The 21,844-nt window shown below is 50.7% G+C and overlaps 1 protein-coding gene across 3 annotated transcripts in view; it reads right to left on the reverse strand.

Annotated features, from left to right (window-relative positions):
- The window catches only part of HCFC1R1 (host cell factor C1 regulator 1), a 204,051-nt gene that overhangs the window by 72,097 nt on the left and 110,110 nt on the right, over window positions 1–21,844 (reverse strand). The window contains exons 1-2 of one of the 3 annotated variants that reach the window (XM_069651712.1): window positions 12,785–12,889; window positions 5,952–6,078 (exon numbers count right to left, since the gene is read on the reverse strand). The exons of 1 other annotated variant lie outside the window; for it this stretch is intronic. The gene's annotated coding sequence lies outside the window, so the exon portion shown is untranslated. Of the gene's footprint in view, window positions 1–5,951; window positions 6,079–12,784; window positions 12,959–21,844 lie in introns of those variants that run through there. One more of the 3 variants, XM_069651711.1, reaches the window with a different exon arrangement.

Here is a 21,844-nt window from a genome sequence, read left to right on the forward strand (position 1 = left end):
AAATCGGACATTCAGCTGATGAGACATAGCCCGCACGCCATGACCCAGGAAGGTCTGGCAGTTGCGGGAGCGCTCGAGCGCCACGGACAAAAAGTGGCCGCTGAGCGCAGTTACCTTGTTTTGCTTTAGAGTTTGTTTGGTTTGTTCTGAAGTTGTACAAGTTCGGTGTGCCGATGTGTGCGTCCTGGACGGGGGAAAGGCTACCTGGGGCGAGAGACAAAAGGGGCTGCTGGGACGGGGCCTAAGACCAATGGGGCTAGAAGGCAGGGGAGGGGGGGGACCAACACACTGGAACGGCTAACGAAATCAAAATTCTAACATGGAATGTCCGGGGCCTGGGGACATACATGCGCAGGAACCGAGTGAAGTCCTTTCACAATAGGAAGGGGGAGTCCATTGCATTGCTTCAGGAGACGCACCCGACGCTGCAAACCATGGGAATGGTAACAGACCACTGGGACGGTTAGTGCTACGGGGCTCCCTACTCCAAGTATGCCCGGGGGGGGATTACTCATCTGGGTAAGTCTGCGGTTCCATTCAAAGTACTACACTGGGAGGCGGATCCCGAGGGCAGATACTTGGTAGTAAGGGGATGGATTGAACAGGTTGAAGTCTGCATAATAAACTCGTATTTCCCCAACCATGGGATCCCAAAGCACTTAGATACACTGGGGGCAAACTTGCACACCATCAAGACAGCTTCTGTATCTGGGGAGGGGACCTTAACTGTGTCAGGAACTGAGAGCTGGACAGATCTAAATCGACAGCTACCAGAAACGACGCAGCTTCAGGGGAGTTAAACGCGCTGGTGGAAGCCCTGGACCTGGCAGACGTTTGACGTGAGCTCCACCCAACGGACAGAGGCTACTCTTTTACTTCTCCTCGCCACACACCAGAATTGACTACCTATTTGTGCCCAAACACCACCAGCCGCAAATGGTCTCAGCACAGTACTTGGCCAGATCAATCTTGGATCACTCGCCACTGTTGGCGACATGGAAGACCAGGGGCCCCAGGCCACCCATACCGCTATGGCGCATGTCATCAGATGCCCTGACCGACCAGGCTTTTGCGGAAGAGCTACGTGAAAAACTGGAGGAGTACATAGAGGTGAATGTGGGCAGTGTAGAACGATGGGGCACAGTCTGGGAAGCAATGAAAGTAGTGATGAGAGGTGAGGCCATCGCAGGAGCGGGAGGCATAAGGAAAACACTAAGAGCTGAACTTTTACTCCTGCCTGAATAGCCACGATCACCAGGTGGCGCAGACACATATATTGGACACATTGGAAGAAATAGGTCTCCTAAAATTAGAACCCGCACAACACGAAGCCCTAGATGAAGAAATAACAGGGGATGACATTGCTGAGGCAATAAGATCCCTCGCCTCTAGCAAAACACCTGGCAGTGATCGACTCCCACCGGAGTTCTACAAAACGTACGAGACACTTATCACGCTGGTGTTGCTTGAGGTCTACCGAGAAGCATTCATGGATGAGGAATTGCCGGGGTCCATGAGAGAAACGCTAATTGTCCAGATACCCAAGCCCGGGAAACAGACAGAAGAATGTGACTCTTGTCGCCCACTGGCAATGCTGAACTAGGATGTTAAAATCCTCACCACAATACTAGCTAAACATCTAAACAGAATAATAGGGCGCCTAATACACAGCGACCAGACAGGCTTCATACCAGGGCACAGCACTGCACTAAACATAGGCAGACTGCAACACATCCTGGCGCACACAGAGGGATCTCAAAGAGAATATGCTATACTCTCCCTAGACGCTATAAAAGCATTTGATTCAATCTATTGGGAATGGTTGTTGGCGGACTGAAGGAGTTTGGATTTGGGAGGTCTTTATTCAATGGATTCGGATCCTATACACGAACCCCAAGGCCAGGGTTAAAACTGGGAGGTTGGTGTCGACAATCTGGGACATAAAGAGGGGGACCAGACAGGGCTGCCCGCTATCCCCAATGCTATACGTCCTGGGCCTTGAGCCAATAGCGATATACCTTAGGAAGCAATACCTAGACGCCGGTATCTGGTTTGGGGGGAGTGGGGCACCTACTGTCAATCTATGCAGGTGATGTGCTTCTATACGTAAGGGACCCAACACCTAAACGTCCCAGTCATCCTAGACAATTAAGCTAAGGTGTCGGGAATACGCTTCAGCAGATCTAAATCATGTATATTCCCAATAGCGGGGTTAAGTAGAAGGAACACCAGCACACTACCAGCAGTGGGACTCAAATGGGAGGTGGACTCGTTCAAATACCTAGGGGTCAAAATTAAGCACACGCCAGAACAGATGCATGAGCATAACACAGCAACAGTGGTTCAGGGCCTGGGAAAGTCCATGAAATTCTGGTTCAAGTTACCACTGTCACTACTGGGCAGGGTGGCCATCACCAAAATGATCATCCTGCCGATATTCCTGTATATATGACCCCGCACAGGGTAGTCACATTCAATAAGAGCGCTAGCTCACAATGTCCATGGTGTGGAGGCGAAGGAGCCGACATGATACACATGTTCTGGGGGTGTGGGCGCATGCAGGGATTTTGGGCACGCATAGAGCAGGCCTGCAGAGCAGCTGGCGTAGCAAGGTTTGAATGGTCACCAATGGAATGCCTGCTTGGAGCCTACCACAGGGTTCGCAAACACAAACATGTGCTTAGATTCATGGACCTGGCATGTGTCTTAGCCAAAAGAACCATCGTAATTTCCTGGAAAAAGACTAGGGGGCCACAATTAGAAAAGTGTCACAGGGAATTCGAGAGGTGGACAGAGGCAGAAACCAAGGTGTGGATAGAAGGGACCAACAGATCGGAGCAGGATGGCAACGACAAATGGGCCACAGGGAAGGCCCTGGGGTGGGATATGTTCTACCCGTCTGATGACAAACCCCCCAGTGCGAGCTACGCACTGAGACACATACCTACCCCATGTCTGTATAGCTGCCCACCCGCACCCAACTAACACTGGCCACCGGTGACACCATGAGAAGGGGGGTAAGAACAATATCCCGGGCACCAGGATGCCTACCCCGACGAACTATGTAACGCACCGCAAGACCTATGTAGGAAACTGTTTGTTTAATGTTTGAAGGTTAATATTAAATTTTGGCACACATGTATGGCTTGAATTGAAAGCGACACACTGAAATGCATGGTTGTACCTAATCTAATGGCAATAAAAACATTTTAAAATGAATACAGCTCCCAGCAGCCATCGCAATAGTTAAATGTGCAGCACATACAAAGAGAACTAACTTTATTTCACGCGGAAATGAAGCCGCGGACGAAGAGGCCAAAAGGGTTGCAAATGATTCAGATATCTAGAGTTTTGATACTGCAAGTATAAGAAATGGGGCGACTATAACTATGGTAATGCAAGAAGGGTTTAATCAGTTACCAAAAACACAGTTGATGGAAATTCAAGGGAGTGCACCACGGGAAGAGCAAGAATTGTGGAATCGAAGGGGATGCTCTTTATCTGCCTCGGAAGCATTATGGCGACAGGACAGCACTGGAAAGCCAGTGATGTCAGTAGCCTTATTAAAAAGGTAGCGCTTGAACAGCTGCACTACCATGAGCATGTAACTAGGGAAAGCCTTGCAGGAGCTATTGTGGAGGACCGGTTTGTACCTAACCTGTTAGAACATGTTGCATTTTATGTAGTAAATTGCAATGTCAAAAGTTTACCGCTGGGCACACACTGCAATCAGATGCGATTCCTCGACCAAAGGGTCCTTTTCAGCATTTACATATTGACTATGTTGATATGCTGCAAGTATGTAGTGGATACAGGTATAGGATAGTGGTGGTGTATCCCTTTTCGAGATGGATCGAAGCAGGTAGATTGTACACACCCTGATGCCAGTTGCGCAGCCAAGTGTTTAGTACGAAAAGTCTTTCCAAGATGGGGAGTATGTCAGGTGCTGAGATCCGACAATGGTACCCATTTTGTAAATGAAGTATTTGAACAGATTAGTCTATTATTGAACATTAAGCACAAGTTTTCTTCTGCTCATCATCCGCAAGCGAACAGAATATGTGAGAGACTCAACGGTCTTCTTAAAGAGAGAATAGCAAAACTCAAATCGTCACTGAAGAAGGGATGGCTCCATTGTCTGCCCCTAGTATTATATGCATTAAGGAATCAGCCTGGGTCGGACGACCACCTCACACCCCACGAGCTGGTGACAGGGAGGCGAACAAGAAAGCCCTCATCTCCTCCATCGAGTAGCAGAAGTGATGGCCAGAAGACTGCAGAAATGTTATGAAATGAGTTATGTACTCCCAAATAAGTACACTTATGTAATAGAGTGACTGAAACTGTCAATGTGGTTCTGAAGTTCTGAGGCAGGTGCAGGGGGAAAGTTGGCAAACTTATTTGGGACTGCAAGCCTACTGTGTCACATACTACATTTTAAAAGTGATCCTTTACACCATCCGAAGCTGTATGGGGATTTCAGAGCAGGATTTACGTGAGAGCTCCAAGGCACCTCCTGCAGAGCAGAGGTGCCAGATTGAGGCAATGGTTGTCTTGGTAGCACAGCTGCAAAGCCATGGGCCACAGAACAAGAACAGCAGAAGGAAGCAGACGTGGCCTGGTAAAGCAGTGGCCTGGGATCATCTGATGCAGTTAACGAAAAACGGCAGGTACACAGACACGGGCGGCACCCAGATATAAGGAGGGAATAAGAAAAAAGTTTTTAACTCTGAAGGTTGTCTTCTTAGTGGTGATATCTGCCAGAAGACTAAGGGAACTAGGAGCGCCGTTAGAATCAACCCACGTTCTTAATCCTTCCTGAAGCATCTGTATTGAGGGGTGACTCAAAATTCCTACCCACTGTAGTTTCTAGGTTTCACCTGTCTCAAGAGGATGTGCTGCCATCGTTCTTCCACATCCGTTCTCTCCGGAGTAGTAGTCTTAGCATCTACTGGATGTAAAAATGGCAGTGCTGCGATATCTAGGAGAGGACCAAGGGTTTGAAAATGTCGGGGGGCCTATTCATTACATTTGGTGGTGGTTCTCAGAGCAAGAAAGCCTTGTGGCTACAATTAGCAGATGAATTAGGAACGCCACTATTGAATCGTATAGGGTTTCTGAGAATTCGGTGCCTGGTATATATATGAGGTTATTTATAACGCGCTTAATACCCAGATGTTTCTAAGCACAGACTCAGGCATCGAAACTGTGTTGCTCCATGTCGTCTTGCTTCCAAGGCAAGCACGTTGCACCCGAGCTATCCTCCCGAGATAAAGGGCAGATCCATGAGAGATATGGCAGCTTTTTGCACGCAGGCCAGTGGTGTTTCTGTGAGCATTTGTCAGGGAACCACGTGGGCAGACCCAAAAATTTGTAAAACATTAAGCCTCAATATTCATGCACGTGTCTATGGCTTTTGGTACATGAGTTTTGGGAGCAGTCAATAGGCACTAATGGAAGGGGAAAAGGAATAAATGTGTGCATCTGCAAAACATCATGGTCCGTGTGGTCATTGCCCCAGCCATCAATATGCTTAAATATGCCTCAAGGAATTAAAAACTGGAACGAGGGAAAAGAACATGGAGGAAATGGGTGGCGGTGGGGGGGAGGTGTTGGGGAGGAGGGATTACTTACCAGTAATCTTCATTACTCCCAGTCCTGTTTTTCCTCGTTGCAGTACTCCAGACCCGCCATACCCACCTCTTCAGAGGCTGTCTGGGCAGAGGTGGATTTAGAGGGTGGCGAAGCCCAAGCAGGCCGTTTTTGTTGAGCCACACACCCTTGCGCTTTTTTCCCCCTTTGCAGAAGGAAGGGAAATTGAGTCTACCTAAAATACACTCAGATCCCTTGGCAAGACTCGAACCTGTGTTCTGCAGTATGTACAGGGACGTTCAATACGCAGCGCTATTTTGCCGTGATTTGTTTTACTGCGTTTTTTATATTTAACTCACCAGCCTCTCTCTTAGTTCTCAGCTTGTGAGTGTGTGGGGGCAGGGGGCATCTTCAACGATTCTGTACACACTCAGAACTCACAACCTTTAAGTGCCGAAAATAGCAGTGCTCAGAGGATGCTGGTTGCTGCAATAAACAAGGTACCATAAATATAACTTGGTATTGTCATAATTGCAGCCCAATCAAGACGAGGGAGGACCAAAAAAAAAGAAAGAAAAAAAATATACATTTAAACCCTTTTGCTTAAACCAGCAATATTAATGTTCACCCAGATGGTGATACATATGTTGATACTAATCTGCAATCTCTAGAAATGTTCCCTTGCGGGATATATGACATATGTACACAAACTATATGCACCCCGTCTTAGCCTGGGGTGGGTTACTGGCAGAGTTTGTAATACTTCAGGTTAATGTTAGGATGTGCTCCACCAGTGCAAACAAATCTCAAGGTTTTTGGTTTTGGAATGTAGACATGTATGTAATTTGTGCGATGCCAGGCAGTACGATAACAGCAGCGGGAATCACATAGTACACTGGTCCTAGGAGGACGATGACAAGTTTGAGAGTGACAAACATTCGTTTTCAGGCTTTATTGTCCGATATTACCACTTTCTCTACCTAAACCTAGTGAAGCAGGCAAGCTTTTTCCAGGTAGTCGGACCATAAACCCAAATTCCAACAGTAAAAAGAAATGCATCTTAAAACACAATAGTTTTCCCTAAAGTTCATCATGGTCACACATTTGACTACCATAATCCAACTCACCCTAAGCTCTGCCTCTGTGACCTGCCTACCTGCTGGAAACTCAGTCCTGCCCACAGGGTCGTCGGTCTTAAATTTGCCATTAGTCTGGGACCATATCAACAGTTGGTATGGAACGGGAAGGGGCCGGGCGAGCATGGTTCGAAGTGTAAAAGAATAAAGTAGTGCAACACAGTGTTCCCTCGACCCTGCCCCCTTTTCTGCTCCCTCCATACTCACTGTTACTCCCATCCTCCCCCAATTCAAACCGCTTACCTGCCCCCATCCTAGCTCCACCCCCGAATGCTGTGTTTTTAGCAAGACTGAAGAAAACACAGTAAAAGGCATTCAGCTTTATTCAGCCTTCCCTTCCAATCACCCACCATTCACACCTCTTAAGAGTCATGCCCAGGATTATAGCCACTGACACCGCCCAACACCCGCTTATTACTTGCAAACACTGCTACACCTACAGCAATTGGCAGATCACTGCTGAGTTCAGCTTTTTGACTGCTTGGGAATGCCGAGATTACTTACTGGTCATTTCCATTACTCCTAGCCATAGACTTCCTCGTCCCAGCACTCATCAATGAGGTGACCCACCTAGTCACAGGAGCCCTCTTTCTACTTCCAATTCCTTCAGGCCCACCCCCTCCGGACATAACAGCCCACCTTCCCCAACAGTACACAACACTGCCCAATAGGCCCATTCAACACAGGGAAGGGTGAGGCGGGAAACTCATGCTGGGAAGAGGAAGAGTAGCACTAGGAGTAACGAAGAAACCAATAAGTCATCTGAGCATTACCTCCACTCTTCCTCATCCCAGCACTTATTAATGAGGCGTGCCAACTCCAGAGGGAATGGGCCCCGCGCAAAGATAACCACCATAAGGCAAATGGAGTGTGCAGCCCGCCCAACACCAATGAATTCAAATACACATTTCCAGACAATAGCAACAAGGTATTTCAGAAGAGTACCACACTCAAAACACCTGCCTCAATGGCTGCCGCCTCCCTGCAGCAGATATGCAAACGATAGTGGTCGGAGCAGACCAAGTGGCGGCACGGCAAACATCCTGGATAGGAACACCACGGGCTCCCACCCAGGATGCAGCAAAGCATTCCCGACGGAAGAGGAGACCCCACATAGAGGCAAGCCAAAGAGAGAACATCCCGGGGCCAATTGCTGACAGATGCTTCTACCGGGGGACCACCCACCCCCAAAGGCAACAAAGAGGAACGAAAAGCCGCAGTGTGATCCAAATAGAGCAGTTCTGCCCGTTGCACATCCAGAGTGGCCCAATGAACCTCCTCCAGGGAGAAGGGAGAGGGGAAAAAGGAAGGAAGAACGGTCTCTTCCGGGACAAGAAACTCAGACACCACTGTAGGAAGAAAGGACAGACGAAAGAAACAAAGCAACGGGAGAAACCACCAGGCAGGGCACCACACCGGAGAGGGCACCAAGCTTCCCCAAACGCCTCGCCGAAGTGAGAGCAAGCAGGCAAATCACAGTCAATGAGAGGGACCCAAGGGAACCCACCTCAACAGAGAGCCCCGCCTAGACCAGACAATAGGCGTGCCCTTTCATATTCCAAACCCCCAGACCAAGCACCTGCAACGCTATACCCCAAGAGGCCCAATACCAGATACAGGCTCCAAGTAAGAGGTAGCATGACGGACACAGCCAAATCCAGGAGAAGGGGCACAATCCTGTGCAAGGCCAAAGCGGGGCAATGAAGAGCACCTCCGCCTGAGAGGACCGGATGCGTAGTAACACCGTCTAAACGAGGGGTTGGGGCGGAAAGGCATACAGGAGCCCCGCCGGGAGGTCAGAGCATCCACCCACCACGCCCCCAAAGAGGGGAATCTGGAGAAAAACCATGGGACCATTCCAGACAAGGGAGAGGCAAACAAATCCACCCGCAGAGTCCCCAGAACCCTGCACGTCTTCCAAAAGCCCACCTCCCGCAGCACCCACACCTCTGAGGGGAACACTCTGCTGAGGAGATCTGCCACCATGCTGTCCCGGCCCCCGATGGGACTTGCAGACAGCGACAGAAGAGAGTCTGTGCCCAAAGACAGAGGAGAAGAGCAAGAGACCCCAAAGACTGAGACCAAGAGCAGCCCTGGCGGTTGAAACACGCCAGTGGCAGAATTGTCTGAACGTAGGAGAACAGCCTGTCCCATCAAGGCCTAGAGAAAAAGCCTTAGAGTCCTAAAGGCTGCCGAGAGCACCCTCCAGTTGGAGCACCTGGCTGCTTCCCACCGGGACCACCTCTTCCGGGGTGCCCGCCGCAGGGCCACCAACCCCCACCAGGCAGGCGCCTGTGGTAGCAATGAACAGAAAGTGCAGACAAAGCGGCAACCCCTCCAAGAGATGGGGCAGGTGGAACCACCATCGAAGCCAGTCGCCGAGTGGCCCACAGGGACAGGAGCCTCGAAGTCCAGATGGACTCTGGCCAGAACCTGTGGACGTGGAGCAACAGGGGACGTGGGAGAGTCGATGGAACAAGGAAGACAGATGCCGCCATGTGCCCCAAGCCCGAAGAAAGTCCCTGCCCAGGGCAGACTCAGGCCAAAACCCAGCCCAATGAACCGAAGACCCTGTGCTGAAGACAAGACTTTGCCCAGTTTACAAAAAATCCCAGCAAGGGCACAAGTAGTTTCCAAGCATTGGAGCAGAAGATCACTTGACCGAGCCTTCAGGAGCCAGTCTTCGAGGGATGGAAACGCCCCAACCCACTGGAGGTTCAGAGCAGCTATGATTGGTCCGAGAACCTCAGCGAAGACCCATGGTGCCGACTTGAGACCAAAGGGCAAGGCCCAGAGCGGAACTGAACCTTGCCCACCGCAAATCCGAGAAACTTCAGACAGGCAGATCAAATGGGAACGTGCAGGAAGGCGTCCTGAAGATCCAGGGAAACCAGGAAATCCGAGTCCAGCGCCAGGGGAATGACCCGTGAAGACACTCCAACTTGAACCCCTGAGACAGCATGTGACGGTACAAGATCTGTAGGTCTATAACCAGACGGAAGGACCCTGAATATTTGGGCACCAGGAAGACAATGGAGTACACTCCCAGACCCCTTCCGGATCGAAGCACTCGCTAAATGACCCCTTGGAGCGAAGTTCCCTTAGCGCCTGCTGCACTGCCAGTCCTTTTTGACAGGGCACCTGGGAAGCAGCATCCGGCCAGACCAGACGGAACAGGGGAGAGACCAATGCCAACTTGTACCCACAACCACACCAGACGATCAACCCAGGCATCCCCAGAGAGCCGAGACCATTGCTTCCAATAGAATGTCAGGCAGCCCCCCCAACAGGTCCGGCGTTAGGACTTCTGCTGGCGGGGGGGCCTGGACCAAAATGCCATTTCCTCCCTGTCACAAAGCCCTGCCCATAGGGCGAGCTTGACAGTCCAGGCCCTCCCCGGCAGAACTCTGGTGGGTAGGCGCTGACTTTGTACGTAGTCGGCCAGCATGTGCGTCTGCCTTGAACATCTTCTGAACCATGTTCTCCAGGGAATCCTCAAACAGCATCCGTTCCGTGTAAAGAATGAGCCATCAAACCCCCACGATGGAAACCATGGACACAGCGGGTGCCTTGACACCACCATATGCAAAGTCCAATAAAAACACCACCCGAGTCTTGATGGCCTATAGAATGGGGGCAGTATCCAGGCCGTCCCCAGCCTCCTACAGGGCAGACTGCAGACCCCCAAGGGCGGCTTCAGCTGAGTAAGAAGGATAAGTGGTGGCCCGCAAGGCCAAATGGGCCCCTCCACAAGGCAGCATCCTTTTGATCAGTGCCGACCAACACTCATAAGAGAATCAGCTGAGGCAAAGGACGACCTCTCCACCTGACTAGGAATGATGTCATCCACTAGAACCACCTGCGGCAGGGCCAGCATCTCCCCCTGCAAGTAATACAGCTCGGCAAGCAATCTGGGGACTGCTGACTCGTCCGGCCTAACCCACTCCCTTAAATCTCAGCCATCACGGCAGAGAGAAGCAGGAATCTTCAGAGTACGTTTGAGCTGGACCTGAGGAGGCCTAACCCCCCTTGCTAGAGTAGACACGGGCACAGAATCTGGAAACCCCACACAACACCTGAAGACGAACATCCGCTGCAGCAGCAATGTCCGGGAACGTGCCCCTGAAGTCAGTCAACCTTGGGGAAACGCCCAGGTTGCAGGATGGGGCGTCTGAGCAGGAGGAAGAGGACACCCCCCCCCCTTCCTTGATGAGCCAGGACCCCCTCCTCCTGTAGGGCATTCCCATAAAATGTGCAGCAGCCTGTCCACTGGCAACTTACACCCCCTCCTCCTCGTGGGAGGGGGAGGAGAACAGGAAGAAGAGGAAGGCGAATGAGAGCGAGGCTCCAAATGCCTAGACTTGGGAAAGTGCTTCCCCATCGTTCGCTACGAAGCAGTGTTCCCACACCAAATGCATACCGTGCCTGCCCATAACCACCCCATGAGGTGGGAAAACAATTTGGATGCCATGCAACCACAAGCTCAGCCCGGAAGGCCAACTGCACCTGGGACTTCCCTGCGGTCTCCAAAACGGGTACAAACAAGACAGCACAGCCGCTTAGGTTTCCACGGGGCCAAGACCGGGCACTTCCAGCGCAGCACACAGACAGTCCAAGAGGGGAGAAAGGAGAGTCTGCATTCACACCTCCCCCCACCTGCTTACCTCCGCCCAGGGTGCAATCACCCCAGCCATGAAGTTCTGCAGAGACAGTCTTCCTCTACCACCACCACCGGCTATGCTGGCAGCTGTAGGAAGGTTTGCCCCCCCCCCACCCGACACTCGACAGGGGGATATGCTCAGCAGGGACCCCCGTAGAATGCCTGCCAACCAGAGTAGACCCCCTACTCAGCAAGACCCCCGCACTATTATTTATTATTATTTTTTTTTTTTGCACTCTCCAGGCTATGCCGTGCAAGGTGGATAGAATCAGAGTCCCTGCCCAAAGGCAGGAGAAAAAAAACTGTTGGATCTTGGGGAAGGCGGGCTGTTATGCCCGGAGGCGGAGAGGGCAGGGGCCAGAAGGAATTAGAAGCAGAAAGAGGAAGGTTCCTTTGAAGAGGTGGAACACCTCATTGATAAGTGCTGGGACGAGGAAGAGTGGAAGTAGAGGTAATGGGCTTAATTTCCAAGCTGTCCATTGAAATCTCCAGAGTTCCCGGTAGACCAGTCCACTACTGCCTGTTGAAACAAACAATGCCAAGCCAACATAATGCAATGAGATGCGCCACTGGATTGCTAATGGAAGGGCCTAGGTTCGCTTCCCCGGCAGGGGAACAGTTATAAAAAAAATGTACAAAAATTTAAAAAAAGTGGTACTGCAGGAAACGGAAAGTAAGGGAACTATGACATATTTCCCTGAGAAATAAGGTAACGTCGTACCCTTTAGTTCCCTTCCACTCTGACCTCTGCGGGTAACGAAGAAGTAAACTTAAGGAAAGAAGGATCCCAGAAGCAGAGGCTGGAGCCCGAATTCAATAGGTACAACAAAGAGGCGCATAATAGGTGCTCAACGAAAAAAAAAAAAAACATCAAAGCAAGGCCAATAAAAGCCTTCAGAATTGTTTTGCTGGGCTTTTTGTGATAACTAATAGTGCAGATTGTAAATTAACTTGCTAGAATTTATTTTAACTTGATACATAAATACGAGTTTAGTAAATATAGATGCTTACTGAAAGCCATTTGGCCCGCTTGGTTCTAGGGGCACCCCAGCAAATCAATTGTGCATAACAAAGTAACCCACTAATTGCCACTGCCAACCGTGCCAAAAAAAAAAAACCAACGGTGTGATGTGCTAAATAGGCAACGTGTAAAGCAGCACTGGAGGGGAGCGGGGGGGCCTTACTGCTAGTACAACACACTATATGAGCTGCACCGAAAATATGTTTTACATTGTATCCAGCTAAGACCAGTGTTTACTGGCCTAAAATGCTTTACAAAAACCCCTGGAGGGTCCGTTTTCGCCTTCAAGTTTTCTTCTTTAACCCTTCGCCATATCTAAGCTCTCATCCCCGCAAATCAGTGCAACCACGAAGTCCGAACATCTCCCACACCTACCGTCCCAGCCGACCCAGAGCGATGGAAAACCTGCCCGAAAATCCGGTTATGCCCAAAGTACACAGAACCAAAGAGGCTATCCACGCATGCGCCATGGGAATCGAGACGCAAACCAGTCCTACTACACACGTGACACACGCTGCCAACGTCATGTCCCTAGTACGCAGCCGCAATACAATAGCCTCCATGGCTAGTGCGCTTATCTTTTTCTTGACAATTATACCACCTTTTCTGGTACTGTGTATTTGTGAAACTGCCTCGGAACAGGATGTATCCAGCATTGCAGGAGTGCGGGGAGAGCCACGAAAAAAGGCCTGCTACTTTCCTCCCAAATGCAATTCCACATGGTTTCATTCGCGCTCCCAAACCGCCCACCCCTAACCCAATCTACTTTTTGGGTAACATTAGTGGCAGATAGCATTTTGACGCATAACAAAAAAAATAAAACTGCTGAATAATTACAGATGCAGGGAACTACTGATCTCTGTTCAAGCACTCTGGTGCACAATGCATACAAACCTCCTAATTTGCATATTGGTTGCGCCAACAGAAATTACTTAACCGAAAAGTACATCACAAGCAGGAGTGGACTGGGAACAGAAAGGCCCTGGAAAGAATTTTCAAAGTGGCCCCGTATTACACATTTTCAGTAAACCCAACCAATTTACTATGGGAACATTTGGAAATACCACACAAAAGAGCCACCAGGTGCAGAGGCCTACCCGGAAATCTTCAGAGTTCCCCATTGGCCAGTCCACACCTGATCACAAGGAGCATCATCAGTCTTTGATACTTCGAAGCATCATGCAACTGACTTTAGAATAAGTTAGCCAGGTGGCAAATAACGTTGTGGTGCAAAATACCTAAACTGCACCATTGTTATATATGGAGCAACTCTATAGTCAGGCTTTTTTTTTGTAAAATAACAGCATGATATATTAACATAAGCTCTGAAGTTAATCACTTACAGGGCTGCAGATAAGACACACAGGCCCTCATTACGACCCTGGCGGAAAGTGACTGACCGGACCGCCACAGCGTAAATAGCGTTTCCGCCATTGCACGAAGGAGCAAAGTGCAGCCCATTCCGACCCATCGGGCACGAGCACCACGGCATGGCGGAAGTGCAAAGTCCGCGATGGCGGAAATGACCCCCAAACGGCCCACACCGCCGCCGTACGGCGCCCTAGGTGCAATACCGCCACCCATCACAGCGGACACCGCAGTGTGCGGCTACCGGAAAGTACGGTGACCGTAAATATACAGAAACGGAAGTAAAAACATGGGCCCGGAACGGGAAACATCCCGCCGTACACCTATAAAACCACAAAAACCACACAACCACTAAAAACACTACCCCGAGACACACCCCAACCCATCATCCACCCTAGCGAAACCAAGAAAAATGGGAAAAGTAGCGAAGAAAGCGTGCGACCGCAAGCGGCAGGTCCACTTCTCCCGTGAGGAACTCACTGTGCTAACAGAGACCCTCCAGGAGAATGCTGCCGTCGTCTTCTCCACGCAAATGACCAGGACGGCACTTGCGAACAAGAAGGCCATATGGGCTCTGGTGGCACAGCGGGTAAGTGCGGTGGGGACCGCACCCCGCAACCCACAGCAATGCAGAAAGCGATGGGACGACCTGCGGATACGCGTCCGCAGCATACTCTCTGCCAACCGCAACATTGCCACAGCCACCGGGGGAGGTCCTGAATCACCCATCAAGTTGACCCCCTGGGAAGAAATCTGTGCCTCCACCATCGGAATGGAGAGCATAGAGGGAGTCAGAGGGATGGAGAAAGGAGTGCAGACATCCGAAGATTCAGGTAGGTGGGCCAGATAAAACAATGCTAAATCCACAATGTCCAATCATGTGAAGTACCATGTGTCCACATAGTGCAACAGAAACACATGTCCAGGAGAACGTCCACACACATCGCCCTGATAGCGCACTTTAAAACTCACAATAAATACATAAATAATTAAAAACCCCTAAAACACCCACTACACGTGCAGCAGGCACACCCTAACTGCAGGCTGCCAAACAACTGCACCCTCACTCCACACACAAATGAAAGCACCTCCAAGGCCCCGACCCAAATCACCCTCACGTACCACCCCAATGCATGTGATACAATGCCATTCCAATACCCACAGACCCATTAATAACCCTCGCCCTCCTTTACTCCACCACAGGGTCCGATCCAAACGACGAGCATCAGGACACCCCTACCAGCACACCTGCAAAGAGGGCCAAGACCAACGGCCAAAGACCCTCCACCTCAGCTGCACGCATCAAGACACGGCAGCTGCACACAACAGGTGGCAGCACAGAGGAGGGAACATCAACAGGCACCCCAGCAGCCAGCATGCCCACAACACCACCACCACAGGTCCCCCCAACGGATGCCACAGAACGCACTGCCTCTGGTGGCAGCAGCACCATAGGTGACACCCCATTGATGGCAGCATGCTCCGACACAGAAGACGGGGATGTCGAAGTCAGATCCATCCATGACCTGTCCCATTCCCCCTGTCTGTCCCATCCCGTACAACATGAGGATACCACGCAGGGGCACCCACAAGACGACGACTGGCCATCCCCCACAAGCCCTGTGGCAAGGCAACATGAGGTCAACAGCCCCTCTGTGACACCCCCGCAAATGGCCATGGCCCAGCAGAGGCAACAGTCCCTCGACCAGTTAATCGTGCAACAGCAGCAACTGGCCACGCTCCTTAAGGACCATGCCGATGAATGTGGGCGCACTAAGGCAGACATAGAAACATCAACTGAGACACTCAGGGCAGAAATGGAGAGAAGTACAGAGACACTAAGGGCACAAATGGAGAGTAGCACCGAGAGCCTGAGAGTCCAAATGGAGAGAAGCACCGAGAGCCTGAGGGGGGAACTGCATGCGACGTCCAAAGACGTATGTGCCGAACTTGCCGCAGTGCGCCGTGTGCTCACTGAGCTCTCACAAACCCTTAGGGACATGCATGGACGTGAGCAGGCAGAGACATCATCCGTTGCAAGTTCCGTCCAGGGCAGCCCCCAACGTAGATCTGGGAGGAACCTGCGCTCCACAGGCAGGGGTGCCCCTGATACCCGCAGAGGGGGCTTGCAATAGCGACAGCCCACTGACAATGAGCATCTTTGGACACTGGTGTTCGGGGGGGAGGTAGGAGGGTGGAGGGGGTGTGTTGGGCTCACTTGGGTGGCGGGTCGATAGGGTGTTCAACATGATATCACATATGCCATAAACAGTGCACGATCAACCAATGAGATGTGTGGACAATGATCTTTGTGTACTAGGCCATCATAGGCGTACAGTCCATATTGTGCATGTACCAGACACACACAGTGCCACGAGTCCCGTGTCCATGTATCAGCCACCAGGCGTGAGTGCTAGAAGCATGCATCAATGAGATGCTGACGAATGTCACGGCCCTCCGGTGCCTCGCAGACTCCTTGAGGTGCTGCCACATCCCCACCCTCATCATGACCATCATCAGGTGCTTGCAGTTCTGCGTCAGGGGGCATGGGCACATTTCTACGTACGCACATGTTGTGGAGCATGACACATGCCATGACCATCTTTGCAACCTTCTCATGGCGGTACAGGAGTGCCCCGCCAGACCTGCTGAGGCAGCGGAAACGAGTCTTCAGTAGGCCGAATGCCTGTTCAATGACTACACGGGTACGTGAGTGGGCATGGTTGTAGTCCTCCTCATGCTGGTCCCGTGGGTTCCGGACTGGTGTGAGGAGCCATCTCTTCAGTGGATACCCAGCATCACCTGTATGTGGACGATAAACGTATGATGTGGAATGCCATTGCTACGTACGCACACCCCCCCCCCTTCCTGCCAGGTCATTGCCGCATCACATACCCCACATCATCACGCATGAAATGAGACTCACCGAGTAGCCAGGATCTGTTCCCTGCGTGTCGCTCCATGTAGCGTGGTATAGTAGAGTTCCTCGAGACCATAGAATCATGGGTTGATCCAGGGAATCTGGCACAACAATGTGTAATGATCCTGTTGGAGTCACACACCATTTGTACATTCAGGGAATGAAATTGTTTTCGGTTGCGGTACTGGGCCTCCATGGCATGTGGGACGACCAATTCCACATGGGTGCAGTCGATGGCACCAATGCAACCCGGTATGCCGGCAAGTGCATGGAATCCCACTTTTGTGTTGGTAATTTCCTGCTCCGAGCGTGGTAGAGAGATGTAATCGTCTGCGTGCTGCAGGAGGGCATCGAGCACTTGCAATAGTGTCCGTGAGAACAGTGGCTGAGAAATGCCATGCAACTGTCCGACTGTGTGCTGGTAGGTGCCTGTGGCCAGGAAGTGGAGTACAGACACCACCTTCAGTAGGGGTGGGATGGCGGTTGGGCTATCTATCATGCTGACAAGGTCAGCGTGTGTCATGTCCACAATGGCGGCTATCGTGTCCCGGTCCAAATGGTAGAGGGTGTGGATCTGCTCATCAGTGAGGTTGAACGGATGTGCTCGGAGGCGTGGGATTGCGGGCTGCCTGCGTGGTGGTAGTGGCTGTGCTGGCGGCCCTTGCTGGCCCTGCCTTGGCCTCCTCCTCCTCCTGCGTCTCCTCCGTGCGGCCGGTTGTAGTTGGTGTTCGTCTTCTTCTTTGAGTTGGAGTACTTGCAGTGCTATCAGGTCCCCCAGGGCCAACATCGCGAGTCCTGCCGGGAGCATTTCGGAGTGGGTGTGGTTGTGGGAGGAGACTGGGTGTGCAATTGATGTGTTTTCAGGCTGTATGGCCTCCACCTGTGGTGATTCATTCCACCTGTGCAAGCTGCTCTCCCCTTTGGGCGAGCACGTCCCGCACACAACGCTGCAATTCGAGGAATGGCATCTTGCTATTGCATTCATGTATTTGTACCCGATGGCCGTGTAACATTTGTTGATATGTACATTCGGCTATGGTCCCATTGTTTCACATACAATCTTTGCAGTCGCGAACAGACTTGTGATGGGTCAGTGGAACGTAGTACTCGAGTAACGGTGGGCCCTCATGCATCACTGTACCGAGTTGCAACGACGGGCGGGGCGTCCCATTCGTGGGTGAAGGCAGTTGCCATTTTCACACACAGCCGCACTAGATGGATTAATTTGTGATTTCAAACGGCCACAGATGCCTTTTCGACGTGATGTTGCAAATGAGGAATTCGAAGGGCGGCGCTTTCGGTTTTCAGCTAGCGGCGAGGAGATGCCCACAGGTCTGACTGCAAATATAACGTTCTATTGTTCAATGTCCTTGAGACAGGGGCCATGGCGAGGATGCAATGATTGATATGAATAGTTTGGGATGCGCAATAGCGACGTGGGCGATGAGGCCGGACGTTCCCAAATACATGTTACTTCACAACACTGGAATTACGGGCTGGGGCACTGTGGATTTTGCAGGCTGCATAACGCACAGACTCAATGGAAATTTCTAATGTTATGTGAGTAAATATTCAGGCGTTTTTATACCGGGATGAGGGAATGATGAATGGATGCATGGATAGGTGATTTGATACAGGGTTTGCCATGTACAGGGCTTCTTGGAATCTATCCGCCTCCCCTGCGCTATGTGATGCAGGGCTGCCATTGTGGGACCATCGTCTATCTGGCCTTGTTGAGCCCTCCCTGTCTCGACGCGCCTTCAGACACTTGTGTCCATGCACGTTAACATTCCCATCTGATGGAATCTGTTTTGACAGACGCATGCACAGGTACACTCGTTTGTGATGGTGTTTACACCTCGATATAGATGGTTATGAGTCGCAAGTGGTTTTGGGGTGGTGATGATCCTTTGGAGTGGGCTAGCATGCATATGGCTGTGGATTTAGTGTGATCATTGAAGTGAGTTGTTGGAATGTAGTTCTGATGGCCATTCTGTTCTTTTTCTTTTCTTTTGGTTGACAGGTATCTCCTCCCCTTTTGCCACTGCCATCTGTATGCCACTCCTGCAGATGGCTTTTACTCCCGACACCTGCTGCTTCGTGTTAATCAGTGGAGCAGCATTACGATCTTATGGGACGATCGCCAATGGGCCACATGCCCTTACGCAGTACTAGTGGCTCGGAGCAACATTTCGGCCTTTCAGCTGGACTAGTGCCTCCCCATTGGGACGGCCCTGCGGTTCTGTGCGCTTCCATGTTGCCTTTTCGTACGTGAATGTGGCTCTGTGTACCATGATGGAACAGGGCGTCTCACAAGTAGTAGCTGGTCATTCCTTGCGGATGCAGCCCACAATGGTGATATGTGTTTTGGAGTTCATGGACTAATGGCTGTATGGGCTTGGTGATTTTGTTGTGCATTAAATTTCTATTCTGATATGGGCCGTGTAGCGTTCTTCTTTGCGAGTGATGTGGCATATTCCTATTTGGGGAGCGATGTATTGTGAGGAGATCTGCATTGGGTTCCAGCTTCGGAGTTTAGTTGCGTGGTACTGTGCTGGGCGCGTTTGCCTACGGAGTGAGGTCAGGGATGGGGGCTGCCAATATGACTGTTTGAATGTTGTCATGCTCAGGGGCGGGGGATTGGGTTTTGTGTAACAGATGCCGGTCAGCCAGGTGGACTGGTGGAATGTTGTGATTTTCGGAATATTGCTGGTCACAGGTGCCTGTGTTTGCGTGCGTTTCTGGGGGGGGGACTGTGGTCATGTCCATTGGAATGGCTTCTGTATTCGTGCCATCTGTGCCCTGCAGCTCCCATTGACCCCTCTTGTGATTCTTTTGTTCGTTGGCATGCATGGGTGACTTGTACTTTTCACTGGTTGCATTGTGACTTCATTGCACCTACGGGGAGTTGTACTTTGTGGGCAGGGAGCGGTGTACAGGCACTCAGTGGGGCCGTTTACGGTTGATTCGCGATGCCGTACTTCTCACCATGGCGGAATGGTACTTTCCGCCATGCTTGATGGCGTTAGGTACATGTCCGCTAGGGTCGGAATTCGCGTACCCTTGCGCCATGGTGGTATTTACGGTTTGGCATGGCGCGCGCGCGCGTACTTGGTGCAGTTAGCGTTGGCGTTCACTACGGTGTCGCTAATGGCTTCGTACTTTTCGGTGACGGGTCATAGTCGCACCGAGCGCTATTCGATGGCGGTATTGCATTTCCGCCATCGTTTTCCGATTTCCGCCAGGGTCGTAATGAGGCCCACTGTGATTAAATGATCTGCCCAAGGTCACACACTTTTGTTAAATGGTTAAACCGGGATGTGGACATTTTAAGCAATTGAGCACATACATCTTCCCAGGATTAGTTGATATAGATATAGTTATTAAGGTTTCCCTTTGCATTTCATGTGCTTAAATAATACTTTATAGCAATGCCGTGGAAGCAAAACACATTTCATAATAAACTATCCTTTCATAATTAACTTTTCACTATGTACATCATCATAGAAATATGTTGCGCAATACGGATGAATGGATTTAGTTTTATTCTTCCCATCCTGCATGCAAAATCACAATAGCATCATGCAGATTAATGGGAGCCTAACAAATCCCCCTTGCAGCATTATGCACCCTTCTCACAGCTGATCACTCCCTCCATTGCATATTCCTAAAGGGACAAAAGTACCTGCTAATAGTCCTCCCTCCCTCACATCAATGCCTAATGGCTCACATTGAAATGCTCTGTTGACACGGAGCAATGTGAGAGCCCCTCTGCTGCTGCCCAGATCTCCTTGGGACATTGTCTTGGCAGCGGGACACCTCCCCCATTCGGAAAGCGTAAGGTGTCCTGCTGCCAGGACAATGAGCGTGCTGAGCAGGAATTGCTCAGCACACATTGTCCTCCCTGCGGGACACCTATCCCGTTGGGCTCCCTCATTGAGGTGCTGAACGGGAGAGGTGTCCCACTCACAAAAGTTCTGGTCCGGCTCTCAAAAGAGCCTCTGGGGGGCAGCTTGCCCCTCTAAATCCACCCACCCCCCGCTCGGTCCGCCACTTTGTCGAACTTTGGAGTTGTAGTGTACAACCACTGAAGAAACCAAAGTAATGCAAGTATTAATGAAAGACAACTGAAAAGTGCTACTGAAAAAATAGACTATGCAAAGGCAAACAGAGAACCAGCGTACTATAACTATAACTCTTATTATACAGAGAAAACAGATCTTGCTTCCACTGCCCCTTTCACATTACTTACTTTTGAGGTTTTACCTTTCTAGCTAGGAACTCATTTCAACTTCTTTTTCCTTCGCCCAGCCCCTGCAGGAGGTACAATACCTCCATAATCTCTTAGTTCAAAATGTTCCTGTCTAAGAACAGGGACCAGGAGTCACTGACGTAGCTGTGACCGTGCACGCTGAGTACACAGGGGCAGAAGGGGAAATTGACCCAGTACTCCTTGAACCACAGTGGCAGGGGTGTCATTTCGCCCCCTTGGATATTCTGCATGTATTTGTATGGGGTCGACAAAAAACAGTAAGAAGGATAGAATGCTGTGCACCTTTAAATCTCGCTCGGTGAAACTGGGCTTCTAGCTCCTCCCCTGGTGGGTTGAGGCTTAGTGAAGTGTTAGCATGCATCTTGCAAAATTAGCAAGTGCTGCCCACTTGAAAATGAGAAGGCCACCTCATCAATGGACCACCTGAGTGTTAATTGTGGGGTTGAGGGAGAAAGAGAGTGGAGGACAGGCCAAAACTGTTTAGCAGGCGCAGAAGAAGTAGGTGGAAGATGGAGATCCAAAAGCAGAATGCAGAGGAAAGATAGCCCAACAGGTTAGGCGACTGTTGCTGAAAAGTTATATGTTTAGACCTGCCTGTAAATCCTATTACTTTTTCGAATTCTTGCTCAAAACGTGCTCTAAAATGTGTTGTTTCGACCTGGGGTTGGGTACGCTCTCCTGCTTCTGTCAGTATGTGAATTTCTGCCCCCGTAGTGAAAATCAAAAGTTGGCACCCATGGCTGGGACCTCAGGGCCTTCTAGGATTTGCAGGGCCCTCGGCGGCAAAAGAGGTGTGGGTACTGTGAGGATTTATATGGATCCCTCACTTAAACCCTGCCTAAAGTCTCCTCCCTGGTGGCCGGGGAAAGGAAGA

The sequence above is a fragment of the Ambystoma mexicanum genome, chromosome 3p, assembly GCF_040938575.1.
Source record: "Ambystoma mexicanum isolate Mex_15411 chromosome 3p, UKY_AmexF1_1, whole genome shotgun sequence".
NCBI classification, from domain to species: Eukaryota; Metazoa; Chordata; class Amphibia; order Caudata; family Ambystomatidae; genus Ambystoma; species Ambystoma mexicanum.